Genomic DNA, 26,755 nt, shown 5'->3' with positions numbered 1-26,755 from the left:
AATATTTATCAGGCACATTTGCATTGTATATTATCTTTACAGGTGTACTAAATGTAGAGAATAATTTAATGCGGAGTATATTATTTCCCCTCTGTTCAGTTATTGATATCTACATAATACACGGCGTTATTTATGTTTTTGGATCTGTTACCCCGATAATTAATTAAACCAGTAGTTGGAACAAGAGATTCGACTTGTTTATGCAAATGTGTAAATCTAATCTTAACAGAATTAATAATTTTATCATTTCTTAATCAAATAAATAATTTATGTATAGTGTATTCACATAAGGTACCGACTGAATTAAACAACAGTCATACGCACAGTACCCACAATAGTCAGAAATTAAACATACAAATAATATTTTTGGACAAAAAATATTCTTTTGTGCTTAATAATTTGGCATAATTGGTACTATTTAAAGTAATTTTAAATAAATAGTAATAATAATAAATTAAATAAATATGTAACCGGAGTGGAAAGAACCTCTGTATCACTGAATGTCACCCTGGCAAAAGAATTAAGCAAGATAACCCTTCAAAACTGATCAATAAGAAATATATTAGTCACCTGTGACCAGTTGCTTACCTAGTTTGAATAGAGTATAGATGTATGTTAGAATATATTATTGAATTATTGAACATTTTTAAAAAGTTTCCGGTATTTAATAACACAAAACTGACGATTATCTGTTAATTTAATCTAGCTAAAGTCGGACTTGATTGAAAACACATTATCGTCCATAAAACTTAATATCTCCTCATTACGTCGTGGACTTTTAAATCAGAAATCGAAAGCAAGTGAGCAGACGCAGGAAATTATACGATATTAATTTTTAAGTAGTTTACAATTATCGTTTTTTAATCTTGTTAATGACGGCGGAGGCATTTCTTTTACCCAAATCAAAAATGTTTACCAATTAACGAAGATTTGATTGAAAAATTGATTAGATAATTAAGCAAACGTATTTTGTGTGGATTGTGGTAATTATTCGGTTGAGTGGCGTTAATTGTTCATCAAACAAACCATGTGTAGCCCCTTAAAAAACAATTATTTTACTTGTAAAGGAAAAATATTAGCTAATTAAACATTTCAAGAGTTGTGTAAATGTGAATTACGAATAAAATTTGCGAAACACTCAAATGAATATTAATAAGAGTTTATTCGTTGGTGAAATTGTCGAACGCCCACACAAACTGAGACGAAATTTCAAAGAATTAATCACGACGTTAATTGCTTCGTAGATCCGAAACGGCACATTTAACTGGAACAAGCAAAACCAAAGCCGTTTCGAGTTTCATTTAATGAATACATCAATAAAACAATAATAATAAATTCTTGGTTAATGGCGACTTTCAACATGTGCTCCGAAAAAGCTGAACGCTATTAATTTTTAGGAGCCGCATTTGCATAGTTATCAGTCTGTTAGGTTATTATCATAAAAGCGTTTGCATTTCTATGTATTAATTTGCAAAAAGGATTTTAAGAGTAGCAATAAAATGGCTGCAGTAATTAAATAGATGATTATTACTATCGTGTATCTTATCTTCTCAACTCTATTTTACGGTTTTAATAATAGTTTAGTCTTGGAAAATTAATCGGAATCTTATTTTAGTGTTACAGATAAATTATCAGGCCTCAAAACTAATTTAAATTGAGTGCATCTTACGAAACTTATTATTGTGAATTTTTATGTGGGATGGGCTATTAACGTCCGATGTTTACTAAGACAATATTTATTGTAATTATCATACGAGATATACGAGTTCGATAAAAATACTCGCCTCGTGTTTAATTCTTGTTATTTTTAATCTTGATTTATGGCAAAAAATATTAATTCATAAGCTGTGACACATTGTTTTAAATTTTAATATGGAATTTGTTTATCACATTAATGGTGGAAATTTTAGGAGCCTTCATATTTTATTCATAATTTTCACTCTCATTTTAATTTTAGGTTCTCGTAAATATAATGAATGTATTATATAAAACATGACGGCTTTTAATAATACTTTAAACTTTATTGAATATAAAAAACTGTTTTTAATAATAAATAAATATCACAGTATTTTATTTTTATTAATACACATAATCTCTTCTTATTGTTGAATTTTGATAAAAAAATTAAAAAATATTATAATAAATAATATTTTAATTAATTTATTATTTTTATTATACTAATTTATTCATAAAACTTAATAGATGTCTGAATTTTGGAAGAAAAACTGGGGTGGTAAACTTCTTTTTTAAAATTTTTTCTACATGAGCAAATTTATTCGTTTTGAAGTAATGGAGTGAAATAATTAAAGTTAATCTAGAAAAATAACTCCACCAACATATTTATGTTAACTTGTACAAACAAGTACAAGTTACGAGGCAATCTACAACGAATAAACTTCAACAAAATTACAATTAAGATAAGGAAACGGGGACTGTCACGCTTTTTATGATTATTTCCGTTTTACACTTTTGCGTGTATTTATTTGTAAACAATTACGTTAACAATAAAAGTGTATGGAAATTGAGCTCCCGACCATTCAGGAGGCGGCCCTCCAATTAATTCGGACTAATGAAATTTCTTATTTACCCCCTCTGATTAATTTTATTTGTCCCATACCTTCGTTTGTTTCAATTAGCGACGCTTTGTCCCGCGGCCTTTTTTATTTTACGATTCCGGCTTTGATATTTAATTTACTGAAAAACTTTTGATCTTTTGATGCGATAAATCGAGATGGATTTTATTTTTAATTAGGGCGAATGTATCCGATGTAATATTGTTATTGTACATTGAACATTCTTTGTACGTGCTGAATTACGGTCGAACATTCAAATTTGCAGCTCCGGCCCGGGGCGGATTTATTTTCATACAGATTAATTCGGAACTTTATTAATATTATTTCATTTTGTAACAAAAAACGTTTATCTTTGTGTTTTAATGTTTTACAAATAAATTACGGGTGGAATACGTATAAAATTAATCTGATATTTATGCAATGGTGGAAATAACCGATAGTTCAAATATGCAAATCGGTTTGCAAGTTGGTTTTGCGTCAGTTTTAGAAAAAAGCTCAATCGGAATTCAATATTAAACACGACTTGTTCCATAACTGTATCCAATGGCCGGAAATAATACACTTAAAAACAAATTTATCAGAGCCAAATTGAATTCCACGCATATTTACATTTAAAATAATCAAAAAAGACAATTAATGATATTTATGCCGATTGATTTATTGCTTCTGCGATTATTTTCATTTCATATACATAAAGTGGCTCATTGTAATTTATTAATGTCGCCGTATAAAAGGGTCGATTGTGCTTTATTTTAATATTATTGTTCAGGAAGGCAATAATCGTTGCTCCTATTTCAATAATAATAATAAATACGGTCTATGTATGACAGTATGTATTTAACGAAAATATATATTATCCACAGATACAGATTATTTTTTATTAATACCAACATGTGGATAAATTATCCTATTGTCTTTTTTATAGATCTAAAATTAGCAAATGCTTTTATAATATTTATGACTATAATTAAATTTTATTGAGTATTAAAAAAGTGTCAATGAATGAATTATTGCTAATAATGTAAAAATAAAGTATATAATCAATAATAATATTGGTGTCATATACATACACACACACAAAGTATTTCTAAAATAGGTGGTCAAAATTTCAGGCAGCATTATATTATAAAAAATTAAACCATAATTTTATTTTTTAAATTTAGCATTTATTAAGTTTGTGTCATTTTTTTTAAATATACACAATAAAAATAGTAAATGAGCTAAAAATTATTTAAATTTGCCATTAAAAAGAAGGGAAGATTCTCAGATTCTTTTCTGAAGCTAATAAAATAATTTTTATACCTGATTCTACAAACATTCCAGGAGGAATATGCTGAATTATTTGTTGAGATCAATGGATAAATTCAAGTTGTAAACGAAATGATAAATATATCCCATTTGAAAAACTAGATGGACAAAAATGGAACGATATTCTGATCTATGTAAATCCTTTAGAGTGGACATGTCGCATTAACCGGCCATCACTTTTGACAAGTCAATTTTCTGTTAACATAAATAAGCGCGTCTCAATTGAAAAACGCCTAAATAAAGAAAAGCGTCGATACAAACACACCGTCCGGATCCATTTGGTATGCATGGCGATTCGTACCTCTGCACACCGATGATGGATGGATGAGGTCCGATGACAGGTGTCGAAAAGATGTGTGTGAAGTTTTCACATAAAACACAGGAGCACGGCTTTGATTTATGGCGGCGTTGCGGAATTGTTTTTCTACGATTTGTTCCAGAACGGCCTTTTAAATGGGCCTGATTCAATTTGCGACTATTCCACGTACCAGAAAAATAAATAATTACCTCTAAATTAATAGAACTGATAATGAAATGGAGTATTGTGAGACCGACAAATCTGGACGTTTATCGTTAAAATAGATTGATTTCAGTTTACGGTCATTTTATCGAGGATTTATAAAGCCAATAAAGTTGGAAATCGTAAACAGTCCGACTGCGATATGACCCCATAATATTTTAATCCAGCATCTAATTTAAGTTGGCTCTCTCGTCGTAACCTTAACGTTTTGTACGTAGGTGTCAATCCGAAAGTCGACTTTGTTGTTACATCATTAATATCAATATTCAAAATCGTTTCCATATACAATTAAGTCGAGACGTGGTAAATAATTAAGGCGCACAAAAGTGTGTTTTGCTGGAATATTAACGTGGCGCCGTGGGCAGTTTTGTCCTTTTAAGGATGCCAGCTGAAATCGAAAGTGTTTAGATGTTAGCCAGTTGCTCAACCTTAAGCAAAAACGAATTTCCAATAAGTTCCCCAAGTGGTGGTTGGTGTTGTTGATCAGTGGAGTATAAAATTGTGATATATAATTTGAGACAAAAAGGCCGTCAGCGGCGGCGAAAAAGTGGAGCACTTCCACGGACCATTAATCAGTGGCACTTGTCCCACTATTAAGTTAGTACCGTGTATAAAATGCATGTTGCAGCAGCGTTTTTTGCTCGGTGGCCGCGTATCCTTATTTATAAGACGGATTTACATAGTTTCTGTTCAGCTCGCGGTCGTAAAATAAAGGAAGTTGTAACGTTAAAACCACGTCATATATTCCTGGGGACAAAACTAGTTGAAAACTACAATATCGTGTAACAAGTTCGTCTAAGCCGGTTGTGGAATTGAATGGGGCGGAATTGATACCTTTCTTCGTCAGGTTTTAACGCTCTCGTAAACTTGTCGCCGGGTATATTTAAAACTGGCCGCCGTAAATCTCGGTTTAGGTTTATGGAAAAATTCGGGGCCGCACAGAAACGCACCTCACACAAGCTGATCATCGGGTGGAAAATAAATTTTTTTACGGTCGGTCTTATCGATTTTTTTCGCGGCGTAAACTCTTAAATTAAACTCCCTAACCGGAACATAAATACGGGGTCGCATGTATTAAATTAAAAGTGTCAGAAATTTTAAACACATTAATAATTTTAAAATAATCTAAAAAAATAACATAAAATTTACATGCTGTAATTTCAGAAAATATATTTTTATTTTGTTTAGAAAGACAAATATAATAATTATGTAATATTTATATTAAATTTATCAAGAAAATTTAGGAAATACTCAATAATTTTTTCAGTCTTATGAATAAATTGGTTCTATTTTTAGAAATAGAAAAAAATAAATAATAATACTAAAAAATACTTAAAAAATTTCTGTAAAATTTTCAAATATTTATTAAATTTTATGAATAAGTTAATCATATTTTTAAAAATATATATAATTAAAAATAATAAATTTAAAATGATCTGATTTAAAAAAAAAAAAACAAATATTAAGTATAATTTTTTACTAAATTTTAATTAATCACTATAAAATCCTTAATTAAATGTAATAAAATTTAAACCATAAGTTTTTTTTTTTAAATTTAAAGCTATTTTCTGTCTTTATTGGTAAATTTGATAAAAATATTAGAAAATATTCAGACATTTATTAAATTTTATATATAAATTAATTATATTTTTAAAAATATATTTAATAAAAAATAATAAATAAATTGAAAATTATTAAATTGTCTTATAAGTTTTATGAATAAATTCATATTTTAAAAATATATGTTAATAATAAATAAATTAAAAATTATTAAATTGAATAATATGAAAAAATTCTTAAATTCTTCTTCATTTACAAATTTAAAAAGTATTGATCACAATAATTAATTATAAATTTAATATACTGAAAGAAATAAATATTTTTATAAAATAAAACATGTATGTTTAAATTTTATCCTCATAGTAAAGAAATATTACGACATTTAGCAAGTTTAAAGTGATAAAAGAGAGTTTTAAAAAGTGGCGCATTAAACGCGGGACAAAAATGGCAAACAGTAAACGCCAATAACGTTTTAACGAGCGCCATCCACCGTGTGAGGGATGTGCGGCGGTTCCCAAATACATTCCGTAAAAGTTTGCGCACACACAGGAAGGGTACAACCAGTTTATGAGGTTTTAATTAATTATTATGAAATTCAAATGCCGCTTTACAGCTTCCACCATTCTGAGTAAGTTTAATTTTCCAAACCGGGGCATATATAAACATGTATTACCATGCACCGGGGGTTGGCGGAGTTTATATAAAAGCAATGGAGGTGGATTACAAAGGTAATTTCGTGAACGTGTTTTATTAAATAATAAAATATCTTGTGGAAAGGCGCTTACAGTTTTACACGTAAGTTTGCATAACTAACTTGAATGGAATTATGAAATATGTAAATGGCACATGTTTCGGAGGGGAGGTTCGTGTTTGGTTTCTAGCTAAATAAAGGCGGCTCTTTCGATTAATTAGTTACACGGTATGACTATTTATTTTGCACTGAACTTTACAAGGAAAGCATCGGTTACGGAGAAGATTTAATAGGCTTCAGGCATGATCGACCCAATTCACTCTGCACAGCACACAATTATGTACTTACTCTTACTGTTCCCCTTTCCTCAGCCTTGTTACGGCTAATTTTCTACAAATGTTTCTATAAAAGACTAAAAACAAATAAGACAGCTGTATTCTATAATTAAAGACATAATTATGGATTTAATGCGGCTGTGCCGCCGGTCATAAATTTAGAGACCTTCATGGGGGCAACCATTTTACATAATTTCCTGTCAAGAAATTTATTGCAAATTAATAAATATACTGATTACCTCTAAAGATTTTATTATAAATGATTTAGTGCAATTTAGTATGTTAATGGGGGTCGTACATCGTTAAGTTTTACAGCACCTTGGACGATGTTATCGGGCACATCATTAAAAATCTTTTTAGTCTTCATACATGAATAAAGTGGGGCCATTTATTTTGCGGATTTGTGAGTTATTCGAGGGATTTTTGGCACCTCAGCCAGAGACAAATCCTCAACATTAGAATTGTCTGGTGCGTGTATTTACGGAGTCTCGGGGAAAAACGATAAACCGACGTGACAGATAAGTGAAGTTGAACATCGGCGGCGGCGGTGGCGGCGCAAGAAAAACAAAACACAAAATATCTGGATGTCGCAGAATGAGTCGGAGCCGGAGGCGAGATAATAACTTATAAATGGCGAAAGTTGGCTGTGCGCTCGTTAATTAAACGAAAATGCGAATATTTCATAGACTGGAGGTCCCCACTTATACTAGTTTTAGTTATGGTCGTCGGACACGCGAACTAACTTATAATTTCGTCCGGAAATTGTGGCTTTTTAACGGCCGGGCACGGATCACAGATTTAACGTTGTTTACTTTAAAATGTTATCAAAATCAATAAATTGCACCCATTAAATTGAATTATGGGCCCAAATCCCTTTCACTTTGTTCCTAATGTGTTCTACACACAATTCCGTCTTTTATTGCTGCGAGGGTTGCTTAAATGTGAAATATTAAGATCTGGAGACTCACAAAACATGTAAAGGGTATTATACGGAATGGGAGACTTTGAAAACTTCTTCCTTTCTCTACTCACTAAAACTTCTCTGTAAATAATATTGAAACATTCGAAAATATTCTTACACAGACAGAAATTTGCTTTTCTTTATATCTCAGGATATTTCAGATTTTCATATTGTGTATCGTTTAAAAATTCAAATTATATTAATAAATATAATTCAATTTCTATTCAAAAAGTAAATAAGGGATGTTATGTACTACGTTATCTCTTTCTCAGAAAATAGAGAAGAGAAGATATATATTTCTATGCAGTTGTAGAAACTTTCAGACTTTTGTTATTTATAAAAAAAAATTAATTTAAACATTTTTTTTCAGAGTAGAGAGAGGATAAATGTGTATTTTTATAGAAAAATGGAGAGAAGATAAATTTTTAAATAAATTTTCATTTAATTAATTATAATTATAGCATTATAAATAAATATAATTATTATTATTTAAAAAATATTCAGTAAAATGATTATTGTAACATTTTAAATATTTTAAAATAAAAGCAGTGGTTGGTGGCAAACATGTAAAATTCACATACTTTGTTCAGTTCGTCAACGGAATGTATAAAATTGAAATTGGCTTTTACGATTCGAACTGCATTAGTGCCTTTATTATATCATAAATAATGTCAATTCACTGCGACCCGCCGTGGAATGAATAATTTAATAATCTGTCTACAAAATGACGTATTTGTATATGTGTCACGTAGTTTTACTGATTTTATTATGAAACTTTGATACTTGAAACTATCGTAAAATAGTTTTGTTATTTTATGGGTCTTTTTAAAATTTATGTGGAAATTATACCATTCTTTGGCCACATAGTATGGACGGTTAATTTGGTTTTGTTTTATAAAAATCAATCACGTAAATTTGTAGACTTTGTCTCGGTTTCTCACAGCATTAGTATGGAAGGAACAATGCGGCGCATTGAATATTTAAACAATTGCAATAAATTTCATTGCAGTGCCACGCAACATCGGGTATGAGTCAGTGAGAGGTCGTACCTATTGTGCATAATTGTAAACGGCGGCAATGACATATTAACCCAAGAGTTGACAGTCATAGTTGCCGTTACAAATTATTTATCGTCCCGGCAACACCTTCATCCCAGAACGCAGATCCGCTGCAAGTTGGCGCTGAGCTGAGGTTCCGGAATGTGATCCGCTAAACGGCGAAATTCGCTTATAAATCAGCCGCTGACCAGCTGACCACCTGTATGGCGCCGCCACTTCTGACATTCGAACACCGTATTGCGTCACGGTCCATCAACGAAAATAATGGCACTCGGCGAAAATTAAAATGCAAATGAACGTCTCGCTTTCCATCGTTATTTATTGTCGGGTTATTGCTAAACAAACCTTTCAGCACTTCAATCGGCCCGGTAGGGCCACCATTAACATTCCGCCCACTCGTTGGTAGCATATCATTGTTTACACTGAGATGGTATCGTGGTTTTTTGTTGTGTGCGCAGTGAAGGAGCGGCAAATGTAATAACTGACCTCGAAGTATGCTTTTAATGTCTTATTGTGCCACAGAAAAAACGATTGTGTAACGGAGGAAAGCCGATTTACGTCGGTGGGATAGTGTAATAGTGCGGAAATGTTAAATTCCTAATAAGGTGCATGTAATATCATATTTTTTAATGATGCATAATCACTCATAATGACACTATTAGCCTCTAAGTGAGAATGGATTATGATTCGTCACTTCTTCCTCTCTTTCTTCTACAGCGAAATTGGAGCAAAAGTGCCTGTTTTAGAACTATTTCAAAGTGCATTTCATAAAAAAAATGTATCATTTTATATATCCATCATTTTGAAAAGGATATGAAAAGTTTAATTTGGTGTAGTTTAGTCTTGAATGCTTTTACATCTACTTAAAAATACGTAATTTTCCTTCCTTCTTCTGTGGGAAAAGAGTTAAATTATTTTATATATCATAAACAATTTGTCAGAATGAATTCTACATATTTTATTAATCATAAACTTCTTTTATACCCAATAAAGTCTCGAAAGTTTCCATATCTACATAAAAATACATATTTATTCCCATTCTTCTCTGGAGCAAATGTTTAAATTAAAGAGAATAACTTTTACATACTTTATATATCACAATCAACCTTTTTTATAGGCAGAAAACATCTAAAAGTTTCTATATATACATAGAAATATATATTTTCTCTTCTCTGGGAAATAGATTAAAGGGAAGAGAATAAATTTTGTTAATCATAAACTTCTTTTATACACAATAAAGTCTTCAAAGTTTCCATATCTACATAAAAATACATACTTATTCCCATTCTTCTCTGGAGCAAATGTTTAAATTAAAGAAAACAACTTTTACGTCTTTATATATCATAATCAGCCTTTTTTATAGACAGAAAACATCTGAAGAGAATAAATTTTATTAATCATAAACTTCTTTTATATATAATAAAGACTGGTTAGTTTTGATCTACATAAAAATACATATTTATCTTCGAGTAAACCTGATCAAACTTAATATTACACATAAATTGAGTTTTGGTATAAGAATATTTACAAAAAATATTAAAAACTCATATTTTCTATGATGAATATTTTAAGAGAAAAAGGTCAACAATGACGTTATGTAATGTTTAATAAGAATCAGACCTTATTATCCATAATTTATGCACCAGATTAATTTGTAAGTAATTACATTATAAATCTTGGTTATTATAACAATTATTACAATCACGGTCCTTTAACAAAAGCCATAAATCAGCCGCACCGCACGAAATGATATCCATATTAACAAATTGCTTTTGAAACTGCTCCATTTAAAAGTGAGCATTATTTATTGAATTCGTATGAATGGGAATAATTAGAAATTTTGATTCATACGAGAAACATCATTAGGTCGGTTAATTGGTCCCAATAACGGGCGAAAACGTCTTTTAACACATCGAGATTTATCATTTGTAGTTAACTGGAACAATTTATCTGTAGCGTTGTCCGGTGGACAGTTTTATAAATATTTATATGTTTATTAATATGCTAATCCTTTTGGGCTTGTTTTAAGTGGTTCAGGTAACAAGAATTAGATTATTTCACAACCACGCTCGGCCGAGGATGGGAATGAATTCGTTTTGGAATCACTTGCACTGAATTATGGACGTGTTTGGCACATGTAAATAAATTATTTTTAATTTTAGTGACTTGTTGTTACAGCATCCCGCCGGGTGACGCACGTGCCTTGCGATTACAAGGACAAGGAGTCAACGGATCCCGGTCCTTTGATCGCACTCGAAATGTCTCTCTCTATACTATAAACTAAACTAAACTAAACTTAGTTTAGTTTTAGTTTTTAGTTTTTTCTATACTATAAACAGGCAACATCCACCATGCTCCCCCACGCTTTGGTTAGTTAAGATGCGTACCCACCACGCACTGATTTGTCAATGTGCCAGGGCTGATTTTGCCGCTTTTTCGCCATTTTCTAATGCAGGCGCAGCTTTGATGTTTTACTTCAGCATGTAAAAACGGCCTCATTTATTATTTAAGGTATTTCCAGGCGGGCTAAAATGAATGGCCTGAACTGATATAAAAAAATCTGACAGATGTAATGTGAATCAGCTCGACGAGGGACGTTTATGTGTTTTTTCCCAAAGGTTTTTGTGTTTTCACCCGGTTGATACACTGAGACAGCCTTTGCTTTTTGATCGTCAACGTTGACATGTTTTTCCTTTGGTACCAACAACTCGAAAATCTGCATAAACTTTATAGAATGCGTGGAATTTTATGGTGTTACAAGATTCGCCTCTTAAACTAATGGTCTTATGTTAATCCTGACGCAATTAAGACACGATTTTAATTAAAATTAATTAACCGAGTCGTCAATCGTGTTACGTGCCAATCGTCGATAATTTTTTCCCATTATCCGGTGGGTAACCGGGTGCAAAATGGGTAATTGTCTCGAAATTACGTACGTATTTGAGTGTGGGTCAAAAAATGAGAACTGATAATTACGAGTGTGTAGGCCTCGGGGTGTTGAAGGTACGAAATTCGAGAAAAAAACTGGTTCTGGCCTGGGCCGGTGGTGAACCCATAGGGGTGCCAGATGTCGGTGGCAAAAAATCACCGACACGACGTGTATTATTACGGGACGAAGAAAAAATAGTGTCATTAAGTCCCAACTGATTTGTGAAGATGGCGAAGCAGTTGTCGAAAATTGTGGATTTTATGATTAGGTGCCACTTAGTTAGCTGACACAATAATAGAAAATAATTGCTGCAAGTACCAGCAGTGATGGAAGATAAGGAAAGTAACTGTTCTCGTTTTAATTACTCGTAAGGTTCTTTTGTTCCTGATACATTTCTAACACAGCATATTAAATGACTAATATTGAATATTAATGGACTGGGTAATATTGAGATATCAGTTATTGCAAAACAGTCGATATTAAAACCTCATAAATTCTAAAATCTCGCCTTTAATGCATAATTCCCGATAGTAATTTAAATTCCTCAACACCAAACTAATTTTGTATGCAATTACTGGTTAATTCACGTGTTGCAGAATGTTTCGACAACAGGATATTACTTAATTATCACAAATTTCTTTTGTGATTCCCCCGTTTAAGCAATTGCAATAAAACCCAATTGTGATGCTTGTTTGACGCACAATTATACAATTATCTGCGGCACAAAATGTTTGACTAGAAGAGTAATTGAATGAATCGTAACAACTCGATAATTATTCATGGACCAACTTAATTTCGTTCAGTTAATTCCAGTAAATTCGTCTCGGATCAGCGGTGTAATATAATTCATAAAATTAAAGTAATGAGCTCAAAGAAATTCAAAAGGGACCGACACAATAACGATTCCGCATTTTGAATCAGTTATTGGTGCATTAATTCTAAGTCTCCCCCGTTTGTTTTTGCCATTAAACCCTTGACATCTTTACCTGCTTTGGTTTGGGATACACAGGAATCGATTATTTAACGTGATTCTTAATTTAACACACATAATTAGTGGTTGTGATAAAACCCAGTCTGGGGAACGTCTCAATTTTTTCATATTAGATATGGTGCCAGCACTTTTGAGGCCATATTAATCCATTCGTTGTTTCGTCATACCTGTAGATTGCTTCGCCAAAAGCAATTTGTTTTTTATGCATAATTTACGACGCCCCGATTTTTCTCTCGTGCTTCGCCAATATTTATGCAAACCCCAATTAAACATATCTAATTTCACGTCGCGTCTTTAAAAACACGAATCTCCGAGAATCCCATCAATTAAAATCAACATCGTTAATGAAGATTTCATTATGCATAATCGCTGAAACTTTATATTGGACGCACGTTTTTAAATGCAACCGGACCGTTTCCAAACAGGTACGGGGACCGATGCTTTCGTAGAAAATATTTACTTTTGACACTAATTATAAGAGATCGACGTTATGGCTGCGGGAACAAGTTTTTTATGCATATTGGTCTCAGGTAACTTACCCCCAGTCACGGCGCAGCTGTACCAATATTGGTTTCATGTCCTGCAACAACACACTTTATTAATAATAAGTCATAAATTGTGAATAAGTCATCAAAATTACAGTAATATTGTTAATTGTTTGGGTGAGTGGTGAGTGGTGAGTTTAAAAACCTTAATAGTTTTAAAAAATATTCAATGGCGTAGAAAATAGGGCAACAAAAAGAGGGGAATCCCCCACAATTTATTCCACTGTAACAATATGGGAAAGTACATACCAAATTTAAACATGATTGGACCAAAGGTTACAGAATTATAAGGAAAAAACAATTTTTGAACTTTAAATTTAAAAATATATTTAAATATTACTCATTATTATAAATTATATTATAATTTTTTAAAAGTCAATATTGGTTGTGTTACAAAACACCGTCCCACGAGGTAATCACAACAAAATCTCCGTTAATGTCTTCATCTAATTATTGGGTTAATAATTTCCGATGTTTATTCCTGAACGTATGTTATCAATCGGCGATTTAATTAAATTTTTACAATTTAATTAACTTTCCGAATCCCTTCGACATAAAATCGGCGAATAACCGGTAATTAAGGAAACGAAACGAAACATTTGATGGACTCGAAAATGCCTTTTTAATTAAGCAAAGAATATTTCTCCGATTCGGAATGTTGCCTTGAGAACGTAGGACTGAGCATAGTTTTTTTTGTGGCTTCGGCTCAAAAGAGAATAAAATTCAGTAGTCACTCTTTTTATGTCACTGAAATATGTTGTTATTCTTATATTTTCCGGGCGAGTAATTTTTCAACTGGGGCCTTGGAATCGATCAACTTCGTTAAAGAATTTTTCTATGACTCTAACTGCATTTCTATGTAAATAAAGATAATCAAATATTCAGGGAGATATTATAAGGAAAAATTGGATTAAAATTCGAATTCTAATATCTTGCCACCGCACTAATTAGTAACGACTCTGTTTGTACGGTATCGGTAATTATCTACATTTGTCTCCGGAGGAATTAAACAAATTCTCCAGATATTTGGGCCCAAATTGTTTTTTATAATTACATAGCTCAAATGCTCAAGCTATTAATGATAAAAAGTCTTTGCCTCCACTTTTTTATATCGAGTAAAAAAGTATGCCATCATTTATAAATTTTTTTCATTATGTTTTGCTGCGACATAAAAAATGTACCATACTTTTTTCCAGCCAAAGCCGTTTCATTAAATTTTATAGATTCCAAACGAAGTTCCATTATTAATGTAAATAACGTCAGACTTTTTATATTCACATAAACGAAAAGTAAAAAGCTTTGTCCTCGATGAAAAAAAGCTCACCAGGATACATTTTAATTAATACAAGATGAAGCCCGCGAAAAACCAAACACACAAACGTAATAAGATCCGATGCGTCACGACGACCCCGTTTTAATTATCGTTGGAAAGTCGAATTGTTCGTTGTACAGACCACCCAATTCATCCAGCAATATCGTAAATATGCATATGGATGAGATACGTACGTAATGTTCCTGTATTTAAATTCATTTACATACCGATTAAGATTTAAATTAAGATTTTACCATTGATTTTTATTTGAGGGAAAACTGAGATCAATACACAATTTACGTTTGTTTAGTTGTGAGGTTAATTGTATTTATAATTAGTTGGCGATAAGGCGGTGTTTTAGTCTATTAAATTTACTGCGTGTTAATTTTTTTTACAAACAAATGTAACACTCAGAAGAAGATTGCATGTTGGTGGAGCTCAACAGGTAGTTTCATATTCGTAGATAATCTGCATGCAGATGACATGAGTAAGCCACAAATCTACAAACAGATTTCTGCCACCTTTGAGACAATTACTCATAACACAAACCCACCATCAAATACTTTACACAGCACAGGATGATAAACGAGTGAATGTAGATGTGTACATCAACTTCATTACCTCCTCGACAAACGTAATGGTTTTAAAGTTAAGCAACGTCCGTCGTCTAATTGTTGCATAGTCTGCTGGCAAACCGCAAACGAAGCCCGTACGATTGGAAATGGGATTAAAACCCCCAAAACCGTACTAATACGTAAAATACTTGATCTTATTAGGCTGCGGCCCTCCGACGAATCGATGTTAAAAATCAGTGTCGCACCGTAAATCGTACAACTTTTATTTTATTAACTCCTTTAACATTTCACCGGGGCACTTAAATTCCAGAACACAGAAAAATTAAGTACGAATTTTTACGATTTTCAACAGGATAATATCTCTTCGGCAAAGTGCCCCCGAACTATTACACCGTTTCATACGAGCGCAGCAAAGTTTATTGCCCGGCGTAAAACGCTTTATTGTCGAAAATAATCGGATAAAAACTTATTCGTGTAATTCATAACATTAATTATCGGGCCTCCAGGTCGACTTAATAAGTCCGGAATGATCTAATTAGTTCAGTTTGGGGGGACCATTGTTTTTGCTAGACAATCCAATGTTCCGAAGTAATTAGGTTGTTTGGGAAGTAATTTACCCGAAGCACCTTTTTAATCAATTTGGCTCCCGCCGAATTATTACCCGGGTCTCATTAACAAGCAAAATTATTTAAAACTGGATACTAACGCCGTTTTTTTGTTGGGAGATAATCTGATAGTTTTATGTAGAAACGATTCGGTCCGAAAGGGCTTTAATCCGATTAAATATGGAAATAAATTGTCGTCATATTTAACGAAACGAGTCGGAGATTGTGCAGGTATATTAAATATGTTAAAGATTGATTTTAAACGGGGACAAAACGACGTTCGATGTTCATTAAGCGTTATTATTTATATTATATGAATCGGCCGGACAGTTTTATTTAATTTAATTGGGGTCCCCATCTACAAATTAATTTTCATTAGATCGACAAAGGAATTCATTAATAACGTATGTACGTGAAAGCAATAATAATTAATTAAGGAAAAAATTGAAGTGTTTTATTATTTGTTTAGACGGAAGAAAAATCTAATAAATTGTATTAGGAGAGTTCATATATCATTTACGTTTTGGTGGAAGCAGTAACAAGGAAAATATATTCCTGCATGATGCGCTTAAATATATAATGCAACAGCGGCAACGTCTTTCGTGCACGACGTACGAATTTAACGTAAAATATATTTGGGCATTGTAAAACTTAGCAATCGCTACAGAAACAAAGATAAATCGATCTATATTCCGGAAAGACATAATTTTATCTAAACACGAAGTGCAAAGGTGAAAACTTTTCCGCAGTGAAGGATATTTATGGATCCTTGTCCAAAATGTTTATAACCTTTCAGTTACGCATGAAAAGTTTGCAGACAGAACAAAGGCGAGGAACGCAATCGATACTAAACGGAAAATAAAAAGATAAATTACAACGTTCCGTCATAGGATAATGCCAAAATTGACAAACACATTTAAATCTCCTGTTCTTTTTAAAAACATAAACAAAAGAAATTGGATTATTTGTTACCACTTAAGTGCCGATTACATCGCGTCTCTATTATATTCGGGGGAACGATTCCGGATCATATCTAGGGGTGGACGGATTATTTTCCAACTCCCTTACGTCCGGGGTTTCGTCTTTAAAAGCCCCATTGTTTCTCGCCTTACACAAATCAACTGGAAATATTTTAATAAAGGTGGAATCGGATTCTTTTTATTGTGTCTGTTTGTTGGCTTTTGTGGACGCATTGATTGCGTATCGATGGCTGGACTAATGGACACTGACAATAGCAACCAAACACCATCACAATGTTGATGATGATGTTGTCAACACTCAGAACTTGCTTCCTTTTGCAAATCAAGCTTCATCACTAAGAAATAGAGCCTTTCAGCTTCTTCACACCATGTTATTTGCCTTAAAGCTGACAGAACTAATTATGAACTTAAGGCTCATTATATTCATTAATGTGTCCATTTTCAACTTCCTTATATTTAAATTTCTGTGGTATTTGTCTTATAATTGACAAAAACTAATTATGAGCCTAAAGCTTACTGAATATGACGATTTAAGCACTCAAAATTACATTCATTACTGTGTCCAAGTAAATATTTTCAACTTGTTCTTATTAGGTTTTTAATTTTCTTAATTTTTATTAAAATAATTATGACATCAAATCTTAAGAAGATGAAGAAGACAGAGTTAGCTTCCTTATTTCCAAATAGGGACAATCAGGTTTACCATATTTTAAATTTCTCATTTACTTTATTTTGTTTCAAGGCTGACTGAACAAATCGGACCAACAGCGATTAAATAAATTGTATAAAAAGAGTGATAATAGATTCCATCTAATAAAACAAGTTTCGATACAAGGATAAATCTCCCAAGCCAGGTATCTTCTAAAACAAAATCAAACCATCAATTTTTCCTGGAACTGGTTCCAAGACAAATCGCCACAGCGATATTAAAGAAAAAAAGACCTAATCCGATCCAACAATTAATATTTTGAATCACGTATCGATGGACAATTAAAGACAGAAATAAAGAAAGGCGAAAAGAAATAAATTCAACGTTTCCCGGCACAGATTGGTTGAAAAGCAGACGTGATCGCACCGAACCGCCAAAGTCAAAGCAATAACCGGAGGCGGACGCCAATTGTCAGCGGCTCCGGGACCGCGGGCTATTTCCTCGCAATAAGGGGTTTAAATTAATTAATCCGGTCTCCGGTTATTTTTGAGGTAATTAGCGGATAATGTTGTTTTGACTGGTTTTGTTTTCAATTTTAAAACGTCTTCCGAGACTCCGGTTGTGGTGTTTCTGTGTCAAGCTGCAAGTCGTATAATCATTATTCATGAGCTTTCGCCTAATAATCAGAACACTTCCCTAGTGGGTCTCAACAAGTGTAATTCCCATTCTACCACCACAAATCCAGGAAGTGATTTAAAAGTTTAATTCAAGATGAAAACATACTACGAATTTACAATTTTAATGCCTCCATCTCCGATTAACTAAATCAGATACAGTGTCATATTTATTACAACCAAACTGTAATTTTTTATTACGTTGTAAAGAATGGTAAATCGTTGTAAGCATGCACGTTTACCATAATGCAATTCGCCTTCACAATTTACGATGTCATAAACTACAACAACAACAATTTCGGGGATTACATAGTGGTGTTAATATGATCGGTCAATAAATATTGTGATTAAGTAATTATTTAAATAACCCCAAGCTTTAATTCCAATTTATTGGACCTTACAATTATGAAAATCTATTTTTATTACCTGTATCCGATATCAACGACTTTGTTTGCTTTTTATATTCCACTCCGGTGACATTTACTGTCCTCCACAACAATTTCCAATATGTTCTATGACACAGTAAATTTAATTCTGTCAAAATGGAACATAATCCAAATGCCAACCACCAAAAAAATGTGATTTACTAGAAACTATTTCACATTTAATTTCAATACAAATAGAATCAGCAAATGGATGGTTAGAAGGCACTCTTGTAATAAAAATATTTGAAATTATGACAACATAAACCTTGGTGTATTAAAACAACTCCATCTAAAAGTTAAAGCAGTCAATCGTAAATAATTTTATTTACGGCCGTGTTAAATAACCGTTTTGAAAATGAGCGATGGAAAATACATACTTTTATGTCACACATTAAAAATTTCAAGGATCCATATTTTTCTATGGCTTCAACTCGTAATTAAAAACTCCATCATGACCATAACTTGATGTATACCCCCAATAAAATCGTTTTTGCTTATTTTGTTTAATGTGTTTTATAAATTCCCCACGAAATAATTACCTTCGAGTTAATAATAATAAAAAGAAACATTCAATTTCAAGAACTACCAACTTTATTTACGAAAAGAGTAATAAAGCCATTAGAAAGAGCTTAGTCCGTTGTCGACTTAATGGAGAATATAAATTCAATGACCGTCGACAATAGAATAATTTACATAATTTAATTTATAGTTAATAATTGTCATTTAATTAATGTCTGTAATAATATCATATTTCATTCGGACTTTAGTCGATGATCCACCTGCAGCCTTATCTCATTCGGATAGTAAAATGTCCAATCTTCGGAGCTTTCAATAGACTCGTTAAAAATTTAATCCGATCGATAATTCACCGGAATATGTGTAAATCTCTAAAACCGTCTGTTGCCCATTTAAAAAGTAATTTTGATTCAAATCATTTTAAAATAACAAAAAAAAAACGCCCGAACAAACCGTATTTCCAACGTAACTTTATGCCACAGTTCACACGTACAGAGGGTAAACTTAACAACCCGAAATTAATGTCCCGAATTAAAAATAAGAAAAAAAAACGAAGAGAAGAAGAAGGAGCAGGGATCTGAGAGGCGAACTTTACAGCTCGAGACGACACACTTCTTAATGTTCCACAATCAAAATGAAAATAGACCGCTGATAAAAGGGGTCCGGGGTATAAAATTATTTCGCAGGCTGTTAATTTTCATTTTATGCCGCTGCAATAAAACCGAACTGGATTTTTGCACGTCTAATTCCGACTGCCTTTATCATCGCGGCAGATGTTCGTCTATCAATGTAGCTCGCAGGAGTTATGCATTAAGAGAAACTAATGTAAACATTAGGTTTACTTAGGCAATTCCTTTAGGATAGCTTAGGTTTGATTAAATTAGGTTAGGTTAAGGTTAAGTTATGTAAATAAACAAAATAAATTTAGAATTCTGCAAATTAAAGTTTTATTTAGCTTTAAATTTTAATTAAAAGTTCAGTTTTTTACATATTTTGTTTATTATGTGTGTTAATTAAATATATCAACTTAACCACTCTAATTAGGTTAGGTTAGATTTGATTAGGTTGTGTTAGGTTATGGTTAGGTTAGGTTAGGTTATGGTTAAGTTAGGAAAAGTTAGGTTAGAATTGTAAACAAATAATATTAATTATTGAAAATTAACAAAATAAATCCATAATTCTGAAAATTAAAAGTTTAATTAGTTATATAAATTAATCAAAAGTTCAATTTAATATATGTTATAGATTAAGAAACAATTGTGAATAACTTAACCATTCTAATTAGGTTAGGTTAGATTAGGTTATGGTTAAGTTACGAAAGGTTATGTTAAAAATAAAAATAAAACACTCTAATTAGGTTAGGTTAGGTTATGGTTAAGTTAGGTTAGGTTAGGTTAAGTTAGGAAAGGTTAGCTTAGAGTTGTAGACAAATAATATTACATATTATTGTAAATACACAAAAGGAAATTAAAATTTTAATTAGTTATATGAATTAGTCAAAAGTTCAATTCAATATATGCTTTGTTAATGTTTCTTTTAATTAAATATAATTATTAAATAACAGGATTAAATGCAATTAATGTTTGCAATTTTCAGTATAAAAGTTACCGCTGTAATTGGTTTCTAAATGGATTTAAATAGAATACTATTACAGTGGATTATATTATTTAATTTGTAATTACATATTTTAATTCGAAATTATTTAATTTATTTAAATTGTATGTAATTGTAATTAAAATTAAAAATATTAGAGTATATAAAACAATTATTTATATCATTTTATTTTAGCCTAGGGTAAAATAGTCTCAATATGTTTTATCAGTTAAGATTAATTCGTTTGAGATAAACTAAACAAAGCCAATAAAACATTCATTTTTATAGAGAAATTTTAGTTTATCCTACACAGAATAAATTATTGATTGAATCATTCCAGTGAGCATTTTTAAATATTATTTAAACATCCAATTATCTGTGAAAATAAATTACAATTTACAAACTTCAACAGCCATTACTGTCGTAAATTGTTGGTCATATTTTTCAGACAATTGCATTCTTTAAAAACGGTAGAACATTCAATTTTATTTCATAATTCGTTGTTGTTATTGGTCGACTAGCAACAAAGAAACCATTGCTGGAATTTTTCATACATATTTATAAACTAATAATCGAGTGTGTTATTAAATTTCTATCTAGATGAAGTGTTAACAATAACGGACACGACAAGAATAACAAGTTTTAGGCACTCCATGGTTACACCCACAAAATTTGATCAATACGCTTGAACGGTGGAAATCCTAATGGTTAATGTTATGACAGGTCAAACACCTCCTCTTCCCCTTGTTTTTTCCACTAGCTGCCAAACCGTAATTGATTCACGACATTCTTTACATTTCTTCAAGTTTCCAGCCTGTGTCCTGCATGACAATCCATTGATGGATACAACAATGTACGGCTTCATTTGTTTGAGAAAAAAGCCCAAAGCGTCGGCCACAGCCACTGTAATTGCAATTTTCAATCCTCGCACCGTATCAGTCCATCTGGAGTGGCACTTGATAGCGTCAAATCGAGTGCATAAAGCAGTCTGGCACGTATCTCCGGGCGTGCCTCGGAAACGTCGCGGTTCCACACACAATGTGCCCCACGTCTCCTCCATCTATTATTTATCAGTCGGTTTACATACGCAAATGGCTTTCTTTAAACCAATCATGCCGCCGAAATTGTTTTCAGTCCGATGCAAAGAGGACCCGAATTGCCGAAACGGACTTATTCGACTGGCCCCCAAAGCGGTTGCATTTATATTGCCGTAAAATAGGCCTCGCCAGGTATTATGAAACTTTTATTCGTCGTTTGGTTCTTTTTATTAAATGGGGCTTTGTCTTTATCGTCGTCGTTGGCGGGACAAGGACTCCCGAAGCTTCTTACTGCTGGCTTTTAGATTTTTTAAAGAATACATTCACTGGTTTATAGCTGGGTCAGTTTACAGCTTGTTGGGCCTCGTTATTTACTTTGGATGTCTCGGACAAATGTTTCAAAATTACGACAATACTCGTCGAAGTGGATGTTGGGTGGAAGCTAGTAAACCTGGTGCAGCAGGACTCATTCAAGGACTTGAAGGTACTGAGTTACCAACTTGTCCATCCTTTTATTTTTATTATTGTCTAATTTTAATCTAAATTCTGAAGAAATCAATAAGAAAAAAGTAGTGTTTGGCTCATTAAAATTACGTTACAATGTTGTAGACTTGTAAAACGAGTGACTGACAAAGTTAGAACGACGTAGGTAGTACAAGGAGTGAACTGAAAGGCAATAGGTGCAACATCAGTGGACATGTAAACGGTCCATCAACAGCACGAATATAATTTGCGAATGCAGCTCAGTAAACAATCTGGAATCAATCTATAAACCCCGGTGGCAGTGGTTCAGGTTCAACGCCCATCCACGCGAGGACTCGCCTCAGAATGGTTCCACGACATCACGTTGCTACTCGGCTTCTCGACAAGCGGATCCGCATTATCCGCATTATCTGTATTATGTTGTGTTGCATTGGAGATTCGACGATTGTGTGCGGGAGTACCGGGTGGGGATTAATTGAATATCGTCGGGGCCAACAGAACAAATAATAATTAAGATTTCGCCGGATAATCAGGGAACAATGTTGGCGATCTTATCGTCCGCCACGGATTCGGATTCAAATTGATTTTGTTCGTTTGGGCACAGTGGTACAAACTCCCTCAACAACGCCACATCAAAATTACGACTCCGTTCACTCTTCACACACGTTTTCATTATAAAACTTCCACATCAAAAAGTCCACCCACCACAAAACTTAAGAAAACCTCAATAAAACAATAAGCTTTCCTCATTTTTTCTGTGGGCAAGGTTTGGACCATTGTGCGATTCATAGACTGTGGTCGATCTGATTGTGAAGTGTTGTTAATAAAACGAGCCTGGGTAATTTGTAGGCGGAAAATATTGAACTACTAATGAAAAAACACTGAGAGGCAGTCCCTAATTTGGGTCGGGGCTCTCTAATAAGGGGTTACTGTGGAGACTCTTGTTCAAGTCGCAGGAGAAAAATATTCTTGGTTAATAACTTCAAGATAACGATCAGGAAATCAAAGCTTTCGAACTTATTGTCAATATCCATATTGACTTGTGCTGAGTACTGAAGGAATTTTTAAACTACAACATTAAACGTTGCTGATTAACTGAACTAGGACTTTGAAGTCGACTCACTGTATCTGAATTGTAAATAAAGTTGGAAACGTTGAAGAGAGATCGTTATCGTGTATGCAGAGTATTTGCACGACTGGCGAATATAAAAAAAAATAAACACACACACTTTAGTTTTATCGGGTGTGTTCAAATTGCAACTAATGTCTTCATTAATCTCAATCCCACATTTAATATTCAAAATAATGAAGATTTACGTCCACGAGAACCACGTCACCACGTTCACCAAGACATTTAAACACGCCAAAAAGAATAATTTAATGTTGAATTAATTAATAATTTATTGGGGTTTGATTAATTGTTTCAGGCAGATACATGAAGGGCAATTTAACAGTCATTTAGATAGAAGTAATGACTCTCAAGCGCACTCGTGTAAATCATTTCCTGCGTAGTGCTCACGTAAAAATCAATTTTTAATGTTTAACATAGTTAGGGTTGTATTACTTGAAATAAATTATTAAATGGACGATTTAAATAATGTAACGTGTCCAGATTCAGCTGAAACCTCCGCAAACTATAAATCTAGCACTTATCCAACCCGAAACTGGCTCTTAGGATTTAATATTTATTTATATAAATATTTACTCCAGCTCAGGAAACCTGGATAAACACTGTTTAAGATTATCTCCTTGTTGCATGCGACCAGTATTAAAATTTAAACGTCGCCCGGATTTGCCAAATAGAAACGTTATTATTGGAATACTGAAACATGCAAATATATCGATCTGGTGATCACCTTTTGCATAATTAAAAGGAAAACATCACGGGAACATTGGGGGATTATTGAGCAACTTGCCAATCATCATCGATATTGCATTTAGACACGGCACAACAGCCACACCGAGCCTCGTTGTTTGCTTAGCTAATTAATTGAAGAAGAAATCACCACAAATAAATATTGGTTGTTTGTTTCGCCAATTTGTCACCTAAAAATCACTTCGATAACAGGGTAATTTAAGGCCACGAAAGCCACCGAAAACCATCGTTCTCCCGGATTGTCTGCCGAGGTGAAAAAAAAACATTAGCGATAAATTAAACGGGGCGAGATCAATGGATGTGTCACCGTGATTTGTTGGACGCGCCTTTAGTCATTTGTACGTGCACTCCTTCCGCCTCCGAAGACTCCCAACGTCTCGGCGACCGAACGAATGTCACACGTTGGATGCCGCATCGATTCCTTCGATTTAATCACTTCGGTTTTGATGCGAGGCGAAGCATTAGATGCATCCTTGGAAAAACAAACAACTGCTTCCGTCTAGTTCCATTTATACACGTTTATGTCGTGCAGGCAGGAAAGATGTGTACCACTCACTTTGGGCCATAAAGCATGTTATTAAGTTTCATATAAAATTCTTCCTGTTCCTGTTAAGTCATCCCACAGATTTTCCGCATAAACACCAGTTTAATTTAGAAGCTTCATCACGAAAATATACAAGTGGTGGATATAACTGTGTTTGTTGTTGGATATTTAAGCAATACACCAAAACCTTTCTCACATTTTAGTCAATTAATTAATACTCTATGTTGAACTGAAGGTATAGAAAACGTCTTCTGGTTCCAAGACTAGCTTAATCCAACCTTCTTTGGTGGCAGACAGACCTTTTCTAGTGAGAAGAATTAGAAAATGTTCCAAAACTGCCATTGTAAAGGCAAAAGCTTCAGAAAAAAGTCGTCCTTACGGTGTCAAACAAAGAACGTACCGAATAAATTGTGCTCATATCAAATTTTAAGTTAGTTCCTGTAACAATTATCCCATTTAAAACATGGTGGTTGATCCCGCCAAGAAGCGGCAGCCCCATTAAAAGGCGTAACCGTCGAAATATGCCCTCGAAGGCCTAATCACCAAGCGGCAAAGGGGTGGCGGAACTTCGAAACAGGTGACGTGATTTGCAGACTCGGAATTTTATCGTGGCTTGTCCCTTTTATGCGTTGTTAACATCACTCGAACCAGTTGTAAAACACCGCCGAGTGCACATTTCACGGTTTTACGTGCACGTACGGTTCGCGAACATCCGACATTTGCGCTACGCTAATGCGGTTCTTATTGTTTCCTTAATGGGGAAATTACACTCCGAGGCCCGGACCCGAGATTATGTTGCTAAGGGGGTTGGATGGATATTTTGTATGTTTTCAGTGAGCGTTTCGCTCAATGGAGTGAATTAAACGGTTTTTGCGGCAATGCAAATTGATCTTCATTGATGGAAACGTGACGCATTATGTGCCGGAGTCACTCGCGTGTTACGCCGCTATTTTTTCTCCGGGGTCCGTATTAATTGCCACGACATTCAACACTTAATCGATAATAAATATTGTATAATCCCGCAACTATTTTTCCAAACGACCATCTCGACTGACGCTTGAGATATTCATTAGTCAGGAATTAATTATGTATATAAGGATAAATTATATTAATGTCCGTAATAAATGTTATTTATGATTGAATCTTGTTGGATGCACGGTATAGGAAATACTCCTGCTACCAGCTTTCAGTGGAAAAAACGCGGTATCCGTCCAAACTGGTACTACCACTGGTTTAATTGATTTTATGCGGCTCTTAAGTAATTGTTGGGCAATATTAATTATGAGAAGGTTCACGGTATCTTCAAGGTTCTATCAGTTTCCACCGTTTAAGTGATTATTGAACAATTCAGCAAAGGCAGCACATTTTGTGCTTAGAAAAAACTAATTAATTTGCAATATTAGTAATGGTGCACGTGCTCCGTGGTTAACAATGAGACCTTTTGATCGTGGATCGATCGGCTTGTTAATTTTTCCTTGTGCCAAGTGTGTGGGTTGCAGTGTTTGAAGTACGTTCATGAAAGCCGCTTAAAAGATTAATGACGGCTCGAGATATTGTTTTGACTACTATAATTCTCTTACAACCTTAATTACCCACCAATTCTTCACAACTAAAACAATAATTTAATATATATGAAGAGGATTATCGACGCTGAGCCCGCGGTGAAATTTTGATTGAAATTCCGGGGGTTGTTTTTAATAAACGAGGCGTTATTTTTGAAATTCCGTCACATTTAATTTTTCGGCCTAATGTCGGCGTTTATTTTGCATAAATTGCCCGAATTTCGGGCTTATTGTGAAAGCGCTACCGATGCAAATGGCCGAGAATTATTAAAAAGGGGACCTCCTCTCTCACGGATCACCATAATAAAACACGGGCAATAATTCCGCGCCTTAGTTAACTTAATCTAAGCGTCTTATTTAAATGGCGGATTAGACGCGATTTGAATTTTAAAAGTGTCCCGCATGCAAGATACAGATAATGTTTGGGCCACATAACTGTTTAAAAGCAGCAAA

The 26,755-nt window shown here is 33.3% G+C and overlaps 1 long non-coding RNA gene across 1 annotated transcript in view; it reads right to left on the bottom strand.

The window, feature by feature from the left end:
• Window positions 1–26,755, bottom strand: part of LOC126264587 (uncharacterized) — an 85,745-nt gene that overhangs the window by 42,185 nt on the left and 16,805 nt on the right. Inside the window, exon 2 of the long non-coding RNA XR_007547267.1 lies at window positions 13,466–13,506. This is a non-coding gene — a long non-coding RNA (uncharacterized LOC126264587). The remainder of the gene's footprint in view (window positions 1–13,465; window positions 13,507–26,755) is intronic.

The sequence above is a fragment of the Aethina tumida genome, chromosome 2 (assembly GCF_024364675.1).
Source record: "Aethina tumida isolate Nest 87 chromosome 2, icAetTumi1.1, whole genome shotgun sequence".
In the NCBI taxonomy this organism is placed as follows: Eukaryota; Metazoa; Arthropoda; class Insecta; order Coleoptera; family Nitidulidae; genus Aethina; species Aethina tumida.
This window is presented reverse-complemented; position numbering and strand designations above follow the sequence as displayed.